Source organism: Macrobrachium nipponense, chromosome 1, assembly GCF_015104395.2.
Source record: "Macrobrachium nipponense isolate FS-2020 chromosome 1, ASM1510439v2, whole genome shotgun sequence".
In the NCBI taxonomy this organism is placed as follows: Eukaryota; Metazoa; Arthropoda; class Malacostraca; order Decapoda; family Palaemonidae; genus Macrobrachium; species Macrobrachium nipponense.
In genome coordinates this window covers 175,258,694-175,272,137 of record NC_087200.1, presented here as the reverse complement: position 1 = coordinate 175,272,137, position 13,444 = coordinate 175,258,694, and the positions used below count along the sequence as shown (strand labels likewise).

At 43.1% G+C, this 13,444-nt stretch overlaps 1 long non-coding RNA gene across 1 annotated transcript in view; it reads left to right on the top strand.

The window, feature by feature from the left end:
• The first annotated feature begins 2,157 nt into the window (after positions 1-2,157).
• LOC135220314 (uncharacterized) overlaps positions 2,158-13,444 on the top strand; it is a 33,885-nt gene continuing 22,598 nt past the window's right edge. The window contains exon 1 of the long non-coding RNA XR_010315652.1: positions 2,158-2,365. This is a non-coding gene — a long non-coding RNA (uncharacterized LOC135220314). The remainder of the gene's footprint in view (positions 2,366-13,444) is intronic.

Below are 13,444 nucleotides of genomic sequence, written 5' to 3'. Positions count from 1 at the left end.
CTACCTATATCGCCATGCCCTTTGCCACCATGGATGCATCCCACAGCGATCGACTAACTAACAGACACACAAATCATACTTCTTAGTCAACAAAAGCACAGAAACTTGACCACGTCTTTTCCCCCTGCTGTGATCGATCTTGTGTCTCTTGCATAGGTACATGTGTTGCTAATCACTAGACCAATAGGCTATTTCTTAAATAGAAATGGGGTATGCCTTTATTTTTTCTCACTCTCTCTACAAAGGTCATTTGACAGGTTGTGATTAAAACTTGAAACCCTATTTTTTTTTTCATTTTATCAGTAGACTGATTGATAGGTTGAATCATGTAACCGGCACCAAACAGCAAAAATGGTTATCTAAGGAGTTACGAAGATAAGGTTACTCTTAAAAACTCTTCGGTGATTTTGATAAGGTTATCACTTGGCCGAAAGAAGAAGAAGAATGAAGTACACCTTTCACTCATTTACGAGATAACAATTCTGAAGGAACAATCCTACACTGGAATCCCAAATCCTAATAATTCAGGACTTAAATCTCAATGATGACTATTGTTGAGAACTGATAGTCTGCCTTGAACTTAAATTTTCATTTGGGTCCTTCTTTATCAACTGAGAGAAAATGGACAGCGACAAAAGGAATTTTCTCTATTATATACTCATATTTTTTCTGTATTTTATAAAGCATGTGAAATGATACCAAGATCATGATAAAAAAGGTTAATGTTTCATTTGAGACGGGCATTGTATGAAATGACAAGCATAATTATCTTTTATTTTTAATTGTAAGTAGAAGCTGTCTGAACACTCTTGGTCTCAGTATTGTCAAAAACATTTTGAATCAAACTAAACAATCTATAAACTATATGGCAGCCATATATTGGAAAACGGCTGTCCTTTTGGAATTTCAAATGCTTGCCTGAGAGAGAGAGAGAGAGAGAGAGAGAGAGAGAGAGAGAGAGAGAGAGAGAGAGAGACTTTAGACGTAGGCCTAGCGGAAAAGGCTGTGAAACATACGGCTCTTCTTTTGATTAAGAAGAAAAGGGCCGTTTCGTTAGGGTGAAGATGGCTGGCCTATTGAAATTTCAAATGCCCGAGATTTTGAAAGAGAGAGAGAGAGAGAGAGAGAGATGAGAGAGAAGATAGAGAGAGAGACTTTAGACATAAGCCTAGCTAGTGCCGGGCCGTTTCTTCAAGACTATAGCATTAATGATAAAGACTTCATTTCAAATGAGTTTCCCATTTTCATTTTTAATCCAAGGATATTTCTAATAGATTGGTAAAAGCGAGGGCATGAAATTTGGCAGCAGCTTAGTTAGACCTGTGCCCTCAAAATAATTTGGTAAGATACTATATCATATTATTAGCTTCTTTTTTCTAAGTATAACTTATTTCCGAATATATGAAAATAAATATGATGAAAGTTATCAAATCGTGATGCCAAGGAGAAAATAGGCAAAAATGAAGGTAACAACAAGGAAAATAATCTTGGATTTCTAATTTTGATTTCGAGTGCATCACTTCAACGATTCCCACTTGCGAAATAAAAAAAAAATAATAATTTCCATTTCCGACCGTCCTTCACGATCTGTGGAATACATTCTCATTGGTTTGTTTTCTTCTTCTTCTAATTTCAATATTTTACTCAGTTGTCTAGAAATGAACTCGGCTAACTGTAGTTTTCTGCTGTTGCTAAATGCGATCCGATCAAATCATTAAAGTCATGAGCAAGAGAATACGGAAACTTTTTTCATATACTTGAAAAATGGAATCTCAACGATAAACATTTCAGATTCACTTGAGCAGGGCGAATTTAAACAAATAATAGTAATTCTATAGAGAAAAAAATCCATAAAGGAAAGGCGGCAAATATATCAAATTACCTAAATAAATTTCCTCGGATTATGTAATTAAATTTTCTCTGATTATTTTGTGAAACGTTTAAAATTATCTTGTGAAATTTCTGAAATCAGGTATCTCGTGAAATTTCTCAAATGATCTACCCTTACATTGTTATATACGTCATACATCCTTTTAAATATTATTTATTTAGTAAAGTTTCAAATTGATGAACGGTCCCTCCTTCGTCCGAAGCTCAACGTGGTTTGAGAATGTTGCAAATGGAACAATGTGGTAACTTCTTGTTAGCATGTTTGATTTGGCCGAAACGTGGCTACGGTTTCGGAAATTAGCCAGAGATATCTGCAATTTTCCCCTCCCCTCTAACCCCCTCACTACTTTATCGGATAACCCTAGAAAAGAAAGAGAAAATGCCGTCGAAATATACAAACTATTGTGTAATCCATTTGTTCAAGGACTGCCATGATTCCATCCCTTCCCTTCACCTCCAGTGACTTCTGGCGAAGGTAAGTAGCCTAGCCTAAACCTACGTCATTGGTTATATGTGTATAGTAATTTAAAATGGTACTCATTTTGGAGAATTGGGCTACAGAGGGGCCAAAGCTCCACGCCTATGTTAAGGCATGGCACCCCAAGTAAGGTTCCGGGAGGGGAGATCTAGGGTACTTATCCGCGGCGGCCTAGACTGTGGCAGTTGCTGTTTTTCTACCAGTTTTACTTACTGAACAAGAATTTTAAGTAATATTTATTTCGACGACTGTAATTAACCTCCAGGGGCCAGTACTAAACACAGCGAAATACATTGGATGCCCCAATCTCTAGTGGAGCGCCTCAGTGGCGTGGTCGGTATGATGTTGGCGTACCACCTCGGTGACCGTGAGTTCGGTTCTCGGCCATTCTCCTGAGGGGTTAGAGATGTGTATTTCTGGTGATAGAAGTTCACTCTCGACGTGGTTCGGAAGTCAAAGTAAAGCTGTTGGTCCCGTTGCTGAATAACCTTACTGGTTCCATGCAACTTAAAAACACACCAGTCTCTAGTGGATGTTGTATCCGCAGTTACGTTCCTTGCAGACCGTGCAGACTGCTTCTGTAGAAATACCTAGGGGAGAATGCAGAATAGTCCAGAGGGCCACAAATGACCTGGGGTTCCTGCCTCAACATCCAGGCTAGGCTACAGCATCCAAGGTTAGGTTAGGTAAAGGTGAGACCGGTTAGGTTGTACCTACTTTTCACTCTGAAATGCCTGATAGGTACATAATCCTTGACCATCTAGGCTAAGTAGCTACTCTGCATTCACATCTTGTCAAGGATGTTTGTTCCTACATGATAGGCACTACCTAGCTACTAGCTACCTAGTACTACCTAGCCCACAACAGGGTAGCCGAGGCTAGCTACAAATTCTTGGGCTTTTACCTATAAAAGCATATACCTAGGTAGTAGCTAGCTACAGGTTTAGCAGCTTGAATACAGCCTTTGGTAGATCTAGCTACCTACCTATACTATAACTATTCCACGGCGAGCTAAACAATGTCAGTTGACGTTTTGCTTTGTTAGCTATTTTACTTGCTGTACAAGATTTGAAAGTAATATTTATTTGGCCGACTGTAACTAAACTGTTATTTACCTTTGAACTCTATACGTTGGTACATCGTATCCGTTGGTATCATCGTGTAGTCTTCAAAAGTAAATTACTGTTTAGTTACAGTCGGCCAAATAAATATTACTTTCAAATCTTGTACAGCAAGTAAAATAACATAGCAAAGTGCAATTGCCATAGTCTAGCACGCAGCGGAATACTTAGGTTTATTGAAATACCCAGCCTTTTATTTCTTGAACAAGGTTGTTAGGCAGTAGGTAACTAAACTAGCTTCTGTCTCCCTGCTGACTGCTTGTTAATCACGATTTCAAGCATGGATCTTTCTTTCTTTTATTGGGTCTTATGTGTTTTGAATAGTAGGCTATACCTACTGTGTTTGATATTGATAATTAGGCTATTTGGCATTAATAGGTATACCTAGTACCTATACAAACCCACTTTGTTCCTACATGGTATTAGGTAAACAACCGCAGTCGATCCTTTGTCATTGCGTGGCTCGGCCGTATTCACTCGATATTTAATTGGTGAAACGAATACAATTACATCTTTAAGCATACCATTCAAAAGATTGAAGTTTCGTCAACATAATGTGATATATGAAAGCTCCATATGAACTAAATTAAGCATGTAAGCTCTTCGTAAAATATGTTTCCAAGGCAGTTTTGAAATCCAATATGGCGGCAACCTCGTGACTTACCGTTCGTAACCACAGACAATCCACCATCTTTCCCAGCCTTCCCAGCACTCATTTGAACAATGTTATCATATATATGTAACGTTTATTGATCTTACTTAAGATTGCAGTTGCAATCAGCACAATAAAACAACATTTTGTTGCCTATATTAGTGAAAGTATGAAACTTATTCCCGGGGTCGTGGTTTGAACTGAAATTCATTTTTACCTTGTAATTGGTGGTTTTATCCTCACTGCCATCACAACTTAAACTCCACAGTGCTAATTTGATTGTAATTATACACATTTTGGTCTTAATTCACTCCAAATTGCACTTGAGCCACGCTGCAGTTCCTGGTTCCTAAGCGCTCACTCCACAAACACAGTTACAGGCAGCACAGGAGTACACGGTTTATGAGGTGCAAAGCTTTATTCCCTTAATTGTTCACTTTACTCATTATTTAATTAACTTTACTTTGTTACTGCAAAATGATTATTTAATTCATGTCTATTATCCCTATTTTGCAACCAAATTAACCATTAAAAATTACAGATATTTCTGACGTACAAGCAGATGACGTCAAAATGACTCATCGTTGCCAGTCTAGTGGAGTTTCACACATACGCCGATGCATTTACAACCTGTTTCCATGAATTCTAGTTGTCATAGTAATGCAGTAATGATTAAATTGCTCTAATATGTACCTATATATACTACAAATAGATACGCTAATTTCACTTATTTCCCCGGTTTTGTGTAAGTCTTATACCCAGTTTGGAGGGTAAACACATACCAATTGGCAACACTGATAAACAATTGAAGAGCGCGAAGAACGCCAGAGGTACCATTCACGAGAGCTTGTAAAATGTCGTCATCTTCCTTTTCGGAATCATTATATTTTTCATCAGCCTCCATCCCTTTGACTTCTAAGGCTCCCTGACAAAGAAGGAGAAGGTAGTCTCCCCCCGTAAGTATTCTCGTCACGGGACTTCTAAGGGTCTGCCTTCTCAAACTGAGGAGGCAGTTGGGTCTACCGCTGGCTCACCTGTTCCAGGCACCATCATGTTGTCCCCAGGGTAGCGTGTCGGGAGCCATAGAAGCGCAAACTAAGGTTTGCGCTACTGCTGCTAGTCCTAAAGGTTCTTCCCCTAAGAGTAGTTCCATATCGGATGCTCGTTCGTGATTTTCCCCGAATGCACATAAATCTACGGAATCACATGCATCCAGAGTCGGTGACGCTGAGTTCTCTCACCGCCATGACTAACGCACAGAGTGGAAGAAAGGAGTTAGTTGCCTTAGATGACTCACGCCTTGCCAGTGATCGCTCTTGTGGTGATTGCTCGGTTCCCAGGGTTGACGTGATGGTCCTATGGGACCGTGCGCGCAATGAGATAGTAGGGGGTCCTCCATTCAGTCCTCTTGAGAATTTTGGCCTTGACAAGGACTTGAACGTGTCGGAGGACGGTGCCAGCCCTCTCCTGTCAGGTGCACGGTCAACCCCACCCAGGTGACAGTCACGTTCGCGTAACCAACTGGTCTCGGCGAACATTTTGCCTTCCGTGTGAGTTTTGTAACCGTCCTCGGGAAACCGTTTCTCCAGATAATAACTCTTTCCTAGATGCGTGTCGCATCCATTACCGCAGGTTGATGGCTGCCTGGGACTCAGAAGGATCTTATATTAAATCTGGAGATTATGTCTCCCTGGCTTATTCTCTCTTTGGACTAATTTCAATTCACAACTCCTATGGGTTCTTGCGTTTTGGGAGCCTCGAGTGTTTATTCTGTTGAATTGTACTCACATTCCAGTCTTAAATGCTCACATTTAGGACTGGTTTTTATGCTCATTTCTCGTAGATTTCTATGGGAGTTGAGGAGGGACCCTTCCCCAATGATCATTTGACGAAATTCGGGGTCTCACTGAATACTCGGGAGAGATGAGAATTCCTGATAATTGTTACTACAATTCCCTGGGAATCTCGCTGAATGCTCGAATTCCTTGGAATTTCTGGCATTCTCAGAGTGTTATGGTTTTCTATAATTTCCAAACATTGGGTGAGACAGACATCCCCAGCAATTGTAATTAGGGAAAGCAAGTGACTTGCTAAGACATTAAATTCCTTGGAATTTCTGGCGTTCACAGGGTGATTTGGTTTTCTGTGATTTCCAAACACTCGGACAACGGGCAATCCCGATAAGTATTACAATAATCGGTAATCTCACCAAGCTCCTGGATCCCTTGGTTTCGCTGGTGCTCACCGAGTGCTCGGCTTCATCATATTGCCGAGTACCAGGGCGAGACGAGGCTCGTCTAATTATTGTCTTACAAGAGTTTGGTTTTCTCGCCAAGCATTGGAATTTTTATGAATTGTAATGCTCACCAAGCGATCACTATTACAAGTGCTTGGATAATGAGATGTTACCAGTAAGTACAGATGAATTTGCTCCTCAGTCTAGGTTGGAGTTATGCAGAGCTTGGAACTGAATGCAACACCTAGGTGAATGGTTAAGTACTGTCCTTTTGTATTGGACCTTAGGGTCTGAACATGTAGGACAACAGACTCAGAATCCCTCTTTATTCTTCTTCTTGGAGCTTCGGCCTTGAAGGAGAACAGTTAATTGAGAAGAAGTGATAGTTCTCCGTTGACGATTACCACTCATAATTATGTAGTTGTGATCTGCTCAGCTGACTCAACTCGGCTCGACCAGACAGCTCTGCCAAGCTGAGCACAAACTTTCTTGATCGGTGTGTTTCCTTTCCATGACATAGCACCCTCCCTTCCTGGGTTGCAGCGAGTTGTCATAGGGTCATTGTCTTTCATCTTCGTCATCTGACGCCTTCTAACCTCCCTCTTCAAAGGGTTCCACGTCCTAAGAAGAGGAAGGTATTCTCGAGACTTCTAAGGGTCTGCATCCTTTCCCTGGGAAGGAAGCAATTGGCTCTCTCTTTGGCTCAACTGATCCTTCCGGAGCAGGAACCTGGACACTATCCCCAAAATATAGTGTCTCAGGAGCCCCAGGAGCTCAAACCCAGTTTCGTTCTCCTGTCTCTGGTTCCAAGGGCGCTGCTCATGGAACTGGGGCTGCGTCAGGTATACTCGTGTACAGATCTCTCCGAGTGTACAACTCCAAGGGGGGCCGTACATCCACAGCCAATGATAGGTAGTCTTCTCTCCATCATGATAGTGGCGCAGGGCGAGAGAGGGACCGAGCTGCATTAGTGGCTCGGATCAATGTCGTTGTTCCTCGGGACAAGGCATCTGAAGGAGATAGGAGGAGGTCCTCTGTGTAGTCCTCTTCATGAAGTTTGGTCATGGAGAAGGTAGGTGCATAGCAAGACGTGGCAAGTTTTTGCCAGCTTTGATTGCATTTAACTCCGGTCAACTTTTGCTCACTTTCGTGCAAACAAAAGGTTTTAGGAAATGAATGCTTTGTTTAACAGTGAGAACATCGCAATTTCAGAGAAGAGCAGGCAAGAACTGTCAGACCTCTTTTTTTTCCTCTCTACTTCCTGGTTATGCCGTAATGAACAAGGAAATAAGAGAAATTCTGTGGAGTTTACTCCTCAGAGTTCGAACCTAAGACACTATGTTTTTTGGTTCAATCTCAGGATCTCATTGAACATACGTCAATCTGCTCAGGATGGATAGCATCGAGAGGTTTGAAAGCCTCTCCAGTGCTACTGTTGTGGGAACAACCAGTTCGGCTTGAACTAGTCATCTTCAGATTCCTGTTATCACCATAGAAGTCTCCCCTACGGACCACTTCACCTTCACTTTTTTCATTAGACAATGAAGGAGGCTGGCTTCCAGTCCTTATTCTTGTCCCTCAAATGAAGAAGAATTAGGCTGGAGTGCAATTTATAGGACCCTACAAATATACTAGAACACTACAGACCCCATTTATGCAAGAATTTGGTCGATCAACAGCAATTTGCAGATTTCGAAACATACCTTATGGGAAAATTCCATTAGGGCCAAGGCAAACGGCAGCTTACCCAGTCAAACTTTTTTTATACCCATTTTCAATATTTTCTATGTACTACTACACTGTAATTTTTTCTAATATGAAATTGTTCTTATGGATAAATAAAACATTTAAAAGGTTTTAATAACTTGAAAAAGTTAGAATTATACACAGGATGGTGAAAACTTCCACACGTAAACAATGCCACCATTGGGTGCAAGTGTATGGTACGATACAGTCATTTCCTTTAAAAAACCTTTTGTATGGAATTTCCTCTACCTATCCTCTGCCAAAAAAACTTCAAACTCCTCTGTCTCATCCTCCATAAAGAGTTCTGCTGAAGGAAGGCTTTATGAACCATTTGAGGTTTCGGGGACTAGTGGATCATGCATGTCTTCACTCCTGTTAGGCCTAACAAACTTGGTTACGAGCGCCTGTCTCAGATTCTTTGTCCGGCACGTTCAGTATGTAATAATTTTCATCTAAATTTATTCCATGATAAAAAAGAACTGGTGAATATTCAAAATTTTATATGAAATTACAATTTCTTAAAAAGAAATAATAATAATTCAAAATTCAACATGAAATTATATTTTCTCGATCAATTCTCTCTCTCTCTCTCTCTCTCTCTCTCTCTCTCTCTCTCGTCTCTCTTCTCTCTCTCTCTCTCTCTCTCTAGCACATTTGCTTCTCTGTTAATCACTTTTACTAGTCATTTTTATACATTCAACTTCCCTGCCAGATATATACTTAGCTATAGACTCCGTCGTCTCCGACAGAATTTCAAATTTCGCGGCACACGCTACAGGTAGGTCAGGTGATCTACCGCCCTGCCCTGGGTGGCAGGACTAGGAACCATCCCCGTTTTCTAATCAGAATTCTTCTGTCGCCCGGACCATCAACATTGTTGTTCCTCTCGATTGGTTTTTCTTTTTTCACGGCAATTGATCTTCTTGACCGACTTTTGGTGACGTATCTGGATTGTTGGATTGGCCATAGCTTTTGTGGACTGTTTTGTGGACTTGATTTGGAATTTTTCTTTTAAAAATGTCTGCCCTCTTGGTATGGTTGTAAGACGTTGTGTGAATGTAGGCTGTAAGGTGAGGTTGCCGAAAGCTTCGGTAGACCCTCACACGGTATGCAAGAGGTGCAGGAGTATGAATGTTCTTTTACTAATACTTGTAAGGAATGTGAGAACTTGAGTGAGAACGAATGGAAGAATCTAACTAATTATTTAAAAAAAAAGTTAGAAAGAGAAAGAGTGGAGGAAGGCTTCTATAGAAGTTTAAGTAGTTTCTAGATCTGACTAATGCCAAGCTTGGGATCTTCCCCAAGGGGTAAGTATTGCTACTCTCCTTCCATTGCAGCCCCTTCTCCTTTTGCAGAACCTGTAGATCCAGCAAAAGAAACTTGCAGATCTAAAAGCAGCCTTCAAGTTGATGGAAAACAAAATGGCTGCCATACAAGGTAAGCCTCATTACTTCTTCAAGAGTTTGGAGATTCTCTTAGTCCTGCGGCTCCTCCTTCTCCTCGTTCGCTCTTTTCGAGCTCAGCTACGGCTAAATCGTCGGCCTTTTTAAAAATGAATGCCTGCGATATCAATGAAGAAGGCACTCCATTCTTTAGATTCTTGGATGGACAAGAAGAAGGAGTTAGGAAAGACGGTATTCTGCATGCCTCCTTCCAGATTGCACGGGAAAGAGAGGTATTTTGGTATGGGACAGGAGAGACTATGGGTCTTTCTTTACCTGCCTCTGCAGATGCCGACTTTTCCAATTTAGTGGAGGCCTCTAGACGTCACTCCTTAGGATCGGTCAGAGCGACGTGGAGCACTTCAGAGTTGAACCACTTTCTAAAGGGACTTTTTGTCACTTTAGAGGTGTTCAATTTTCTGGATTGGTCACTCGGAGTTCTGGCCAACAAATCTAAGGATCCGGAGTTTCTGAAAAAACCCAGAAATTCTCCATAGCGTCCTGTCCTGCATGGACAAGGCAGTACAGGACGGTTCGGGTGAAGTGGCTTCCCTTTTTGGTGCTGGTCTCCTGAAAAAGAGATCAGTGTATGGATCCCTTTTATCGAAAGGGGTTTCTCCGAGCCAGAGGACTGCCTTACTGTTTCGCCCCTCTATCAGATCATCTGTTTCCTTCTCAGTTAGTGAAGGATATATCTCGCTCGCTAACTGAGAAGGCGACACAAGACCTACTTACGCAAACGTCCAAGAAAGGACGACCGGTAGTGTCGACGGTTAAGAAGGAATCTCGTCTAACTCAGCAGCCCTTTCGTGGAGGTGCAGCGGCTCGTCCCCCTGCCAGAAAGAAGAGCTCTGAAAAGAGAGGAAGGTCTTCATTTAGGCCCTTCAAGAAATCAAAATGACTTGTTGCTCCAAGCACCAGTGGGCGCCAGACTCCTGAACTTTGCAGGAGTATGGGCACAAAGGGAGCCGACCTTTGGTCAGTGGTCGGTCCTGAAGAAGGGATATGTAATCCCCTTCGACGACAGCCCGCCCCTAACATCTAACGCCTCGGGAAACTGTCAGCAAGGTACAGAGACGTTAATGCGAAAGACTCTCCTTCAAATGGTGGAGAAATGTGGGAAAAAGAGGCCATCGAACTTGTGCAGGATCCACACTCCCCGGGATTTTACAATCGCCTATTTCTAGTACCAAAGGCATCGGGGGGGTGGAGGCCAGTTCTGGAACGTAAGCGCTCTGAATCGTTCGTACAGAAAAAAGAAGTTTCGTATGGAAACGTCCGCCTCTGTAATGTCGGCGCTTCGTCCAGGAGATTGGATGGTCCTCCTCTGGACCTGCAAGACGCCTATTTCACGTTCCCATTCACCATTGTCAAAGAAATATCTTCGCTTTGTGATAGGAGACAAGATCTTTCAATTCAGGGCTCTGTGCTTTGGTCTGTCTACAGCCCCACAAGTATTCACCAACCTGATGGCGATGTAGCAAGATGGCTTCACCTAGAGGGGATAAACATCTCCCTCTACTTGGACGACGGCTGATCAGGGCCAAGTCGAAGAGTCAGTGCTTGGAGGACTTGGAAGTAACAAGGAACATGATAGATTCGCTAGGGTTGCTCCGTCAACCTCGAGAAGTCACAACTGATCCCCAGCCAGAATTTTGGTCTATCTGGGGATTCAGATTGGATTCTCGGGTTTTCGGGGTATATCCTTCGCGAGGAAAGAATCGCTCGAGGTTTGTCGAGAATCTCGAGCTTCTTAGAGAGAAGAACAGCTCAGCGAGGGATTACCTGAGCCTTTTAGGGACCCTGTCCTCATTGGAAAAGTTCTTCTCGCTAGGGAGACTTCACCTTCGCCCTCTTCAGTTCCATTTTTTCCTCAAAGAGGTGTGGAGTTGGAAGACGGGTCAACTCTCGGACATCTTCCAACTTCCACAAGAAGTAAAAGATCATCTGAGGTGGTGGATCCCTCAGCTTCAAAAGAACGAAGGCGTATCGCTTGCTCTGCGAACCCAGACCAAGTGTTGTTTGTTTTTTACCGACGCTTCGGAGTCGGGATGGGAGCGACGCTGGGAGCAAGGGAGGTGTCAGGCACCTGGACAAAGGAACAGGTGTCCTGGCACATCAATTGCAAGGAACTTGTGGCCATACACCTAGCCTTAAAGTTCTTCGAAGAGATAGTCAGAGACGGGGTGATTCAGATAAACTCAGACAACACCACGGCTCTGGCTTACAATACGCAAGCAAGGAGGCACGCACGTCTTTCTCCCATCTATCAGTTGACAAGACACCTGTTAACCTGGACGGAAGAAAGAGGCATAACTCTCCTCACAAGGTTTGTTCAAGGATCAAGAATGTGAGAGCGGACAGACTGAGGCAGGAGAAACCAGGTCCCCCCTTCCCACAGAATGGACTCTTCACGAAGAAGTGTGTCTAAGTCTTTGGTCCCTGTGGGGGGAGGACCTCCACATAGACCTGTTTGCGACATTCCTCTCCAAAAGAATAGAGACCTTTTGCTCTCTAGTAGAAGATCCGAGAGCCTTCGCAATAGACCGCGTTTCTCATGGATTGGTCGGGTGTGGACGCTTACGCCTTTCCCCCGTTCAAAATCCTGGGGGGAAGTGCTCAGGAAGTTCGTAGCTTCGAAGAGCACGAAAGCTGACGCTCATAGCCCCATTTTGGCCAGCCCAGGAATGGTTCACGGAGGTACTGGAGTGGATAGTGGACTTCCCCAGATCGCTTCCAAACAGACACGATCTACTCAGACAACCCCACTTCGAGAGGTTTCAATACAACCTCCCAGGTCTCGCTCTGACTGCCTTTGCGACTATCGAAAGACTTGTCAGAGCGAGAGTTTCTCGCAAGGCTGCGGGCTCTATCGCGAGAGCCCGCAGAGCTTCGACGAGAAGAGTATACCAGTCGAAGTGGGAAGTCTTTAGGAGGTGGTTGTAAGGGTCAGAAGCTGTCCTCCTCCAGTACCTCTATAATCAATATTGCCGATTTCCTCCTCTTTCTGAGAGAGGAATCACACCTATCTGTCTCGACAATAAAAGGATACCGAAGCATGCTGTCTTCAGTATTCAGGAATCGAGGCCTGGACATTGCTAACGACAAAGATCTACACGATCTAATTAGATCTTTGAGACTTCGAAAGCAGCTACTCTAGAACACCTAGTTGGAATCTAGACGTGGTCCTGGAATTCCTTTCATCGGATAAATTTCGAACCTTTACATCTGGCGTCCTTCCGCGACGTCACTAGGAAATGCTTGTTCCTGGTGGCTCTCGCTACAGCCAAGAGGACGAGCGAATTACACGCTCTGGATTCCACGGTGGGGTTCAAAGGAGGTGCTGCCATCTGTTCTTTCCAGACAATGTTTTCTGGCAAAAGAACGAAAACCCATCAAAACCTTGGCCAGAAGTTTTGAGGTAAAAGGCCTATCTAACCTGGTAGGCAGAGAGATAGAGAGATCTCTCTGTCCAGTGAGAGCTCTTAAATACTATTTAGAGAGGAAGAGACAGATGGGAGCTTGTCAACAAGGTCTTTGGTGTGCAGTGAAGAAACCCCAAAAGACTCATGTCCAAGAACGCCCTGGCTTCTTTGTGAGAAGCGTTATTACGGACGCTCACAAGAACTGCTCGGAGGAATCCTTCGGTCTTCTAAAGGTCAAGACGCATGAAGTAAGAGCAGTAGCAAGTCGTCTTTGGCGTTCCAAAAGAATATGCTCTAAAGAATATCATTGAGACTACATATTGGAGGTGCAATTCAGTGTTTGCATCTCATTATCTGAAGGACGTGAGAGTGACCTATGAGAAGTGCTTCTCGCTAGGTCCTTTTGTATCAGCAGATACAGTACTGGGTCTTGGAGCAAATGACTGATCCTTAA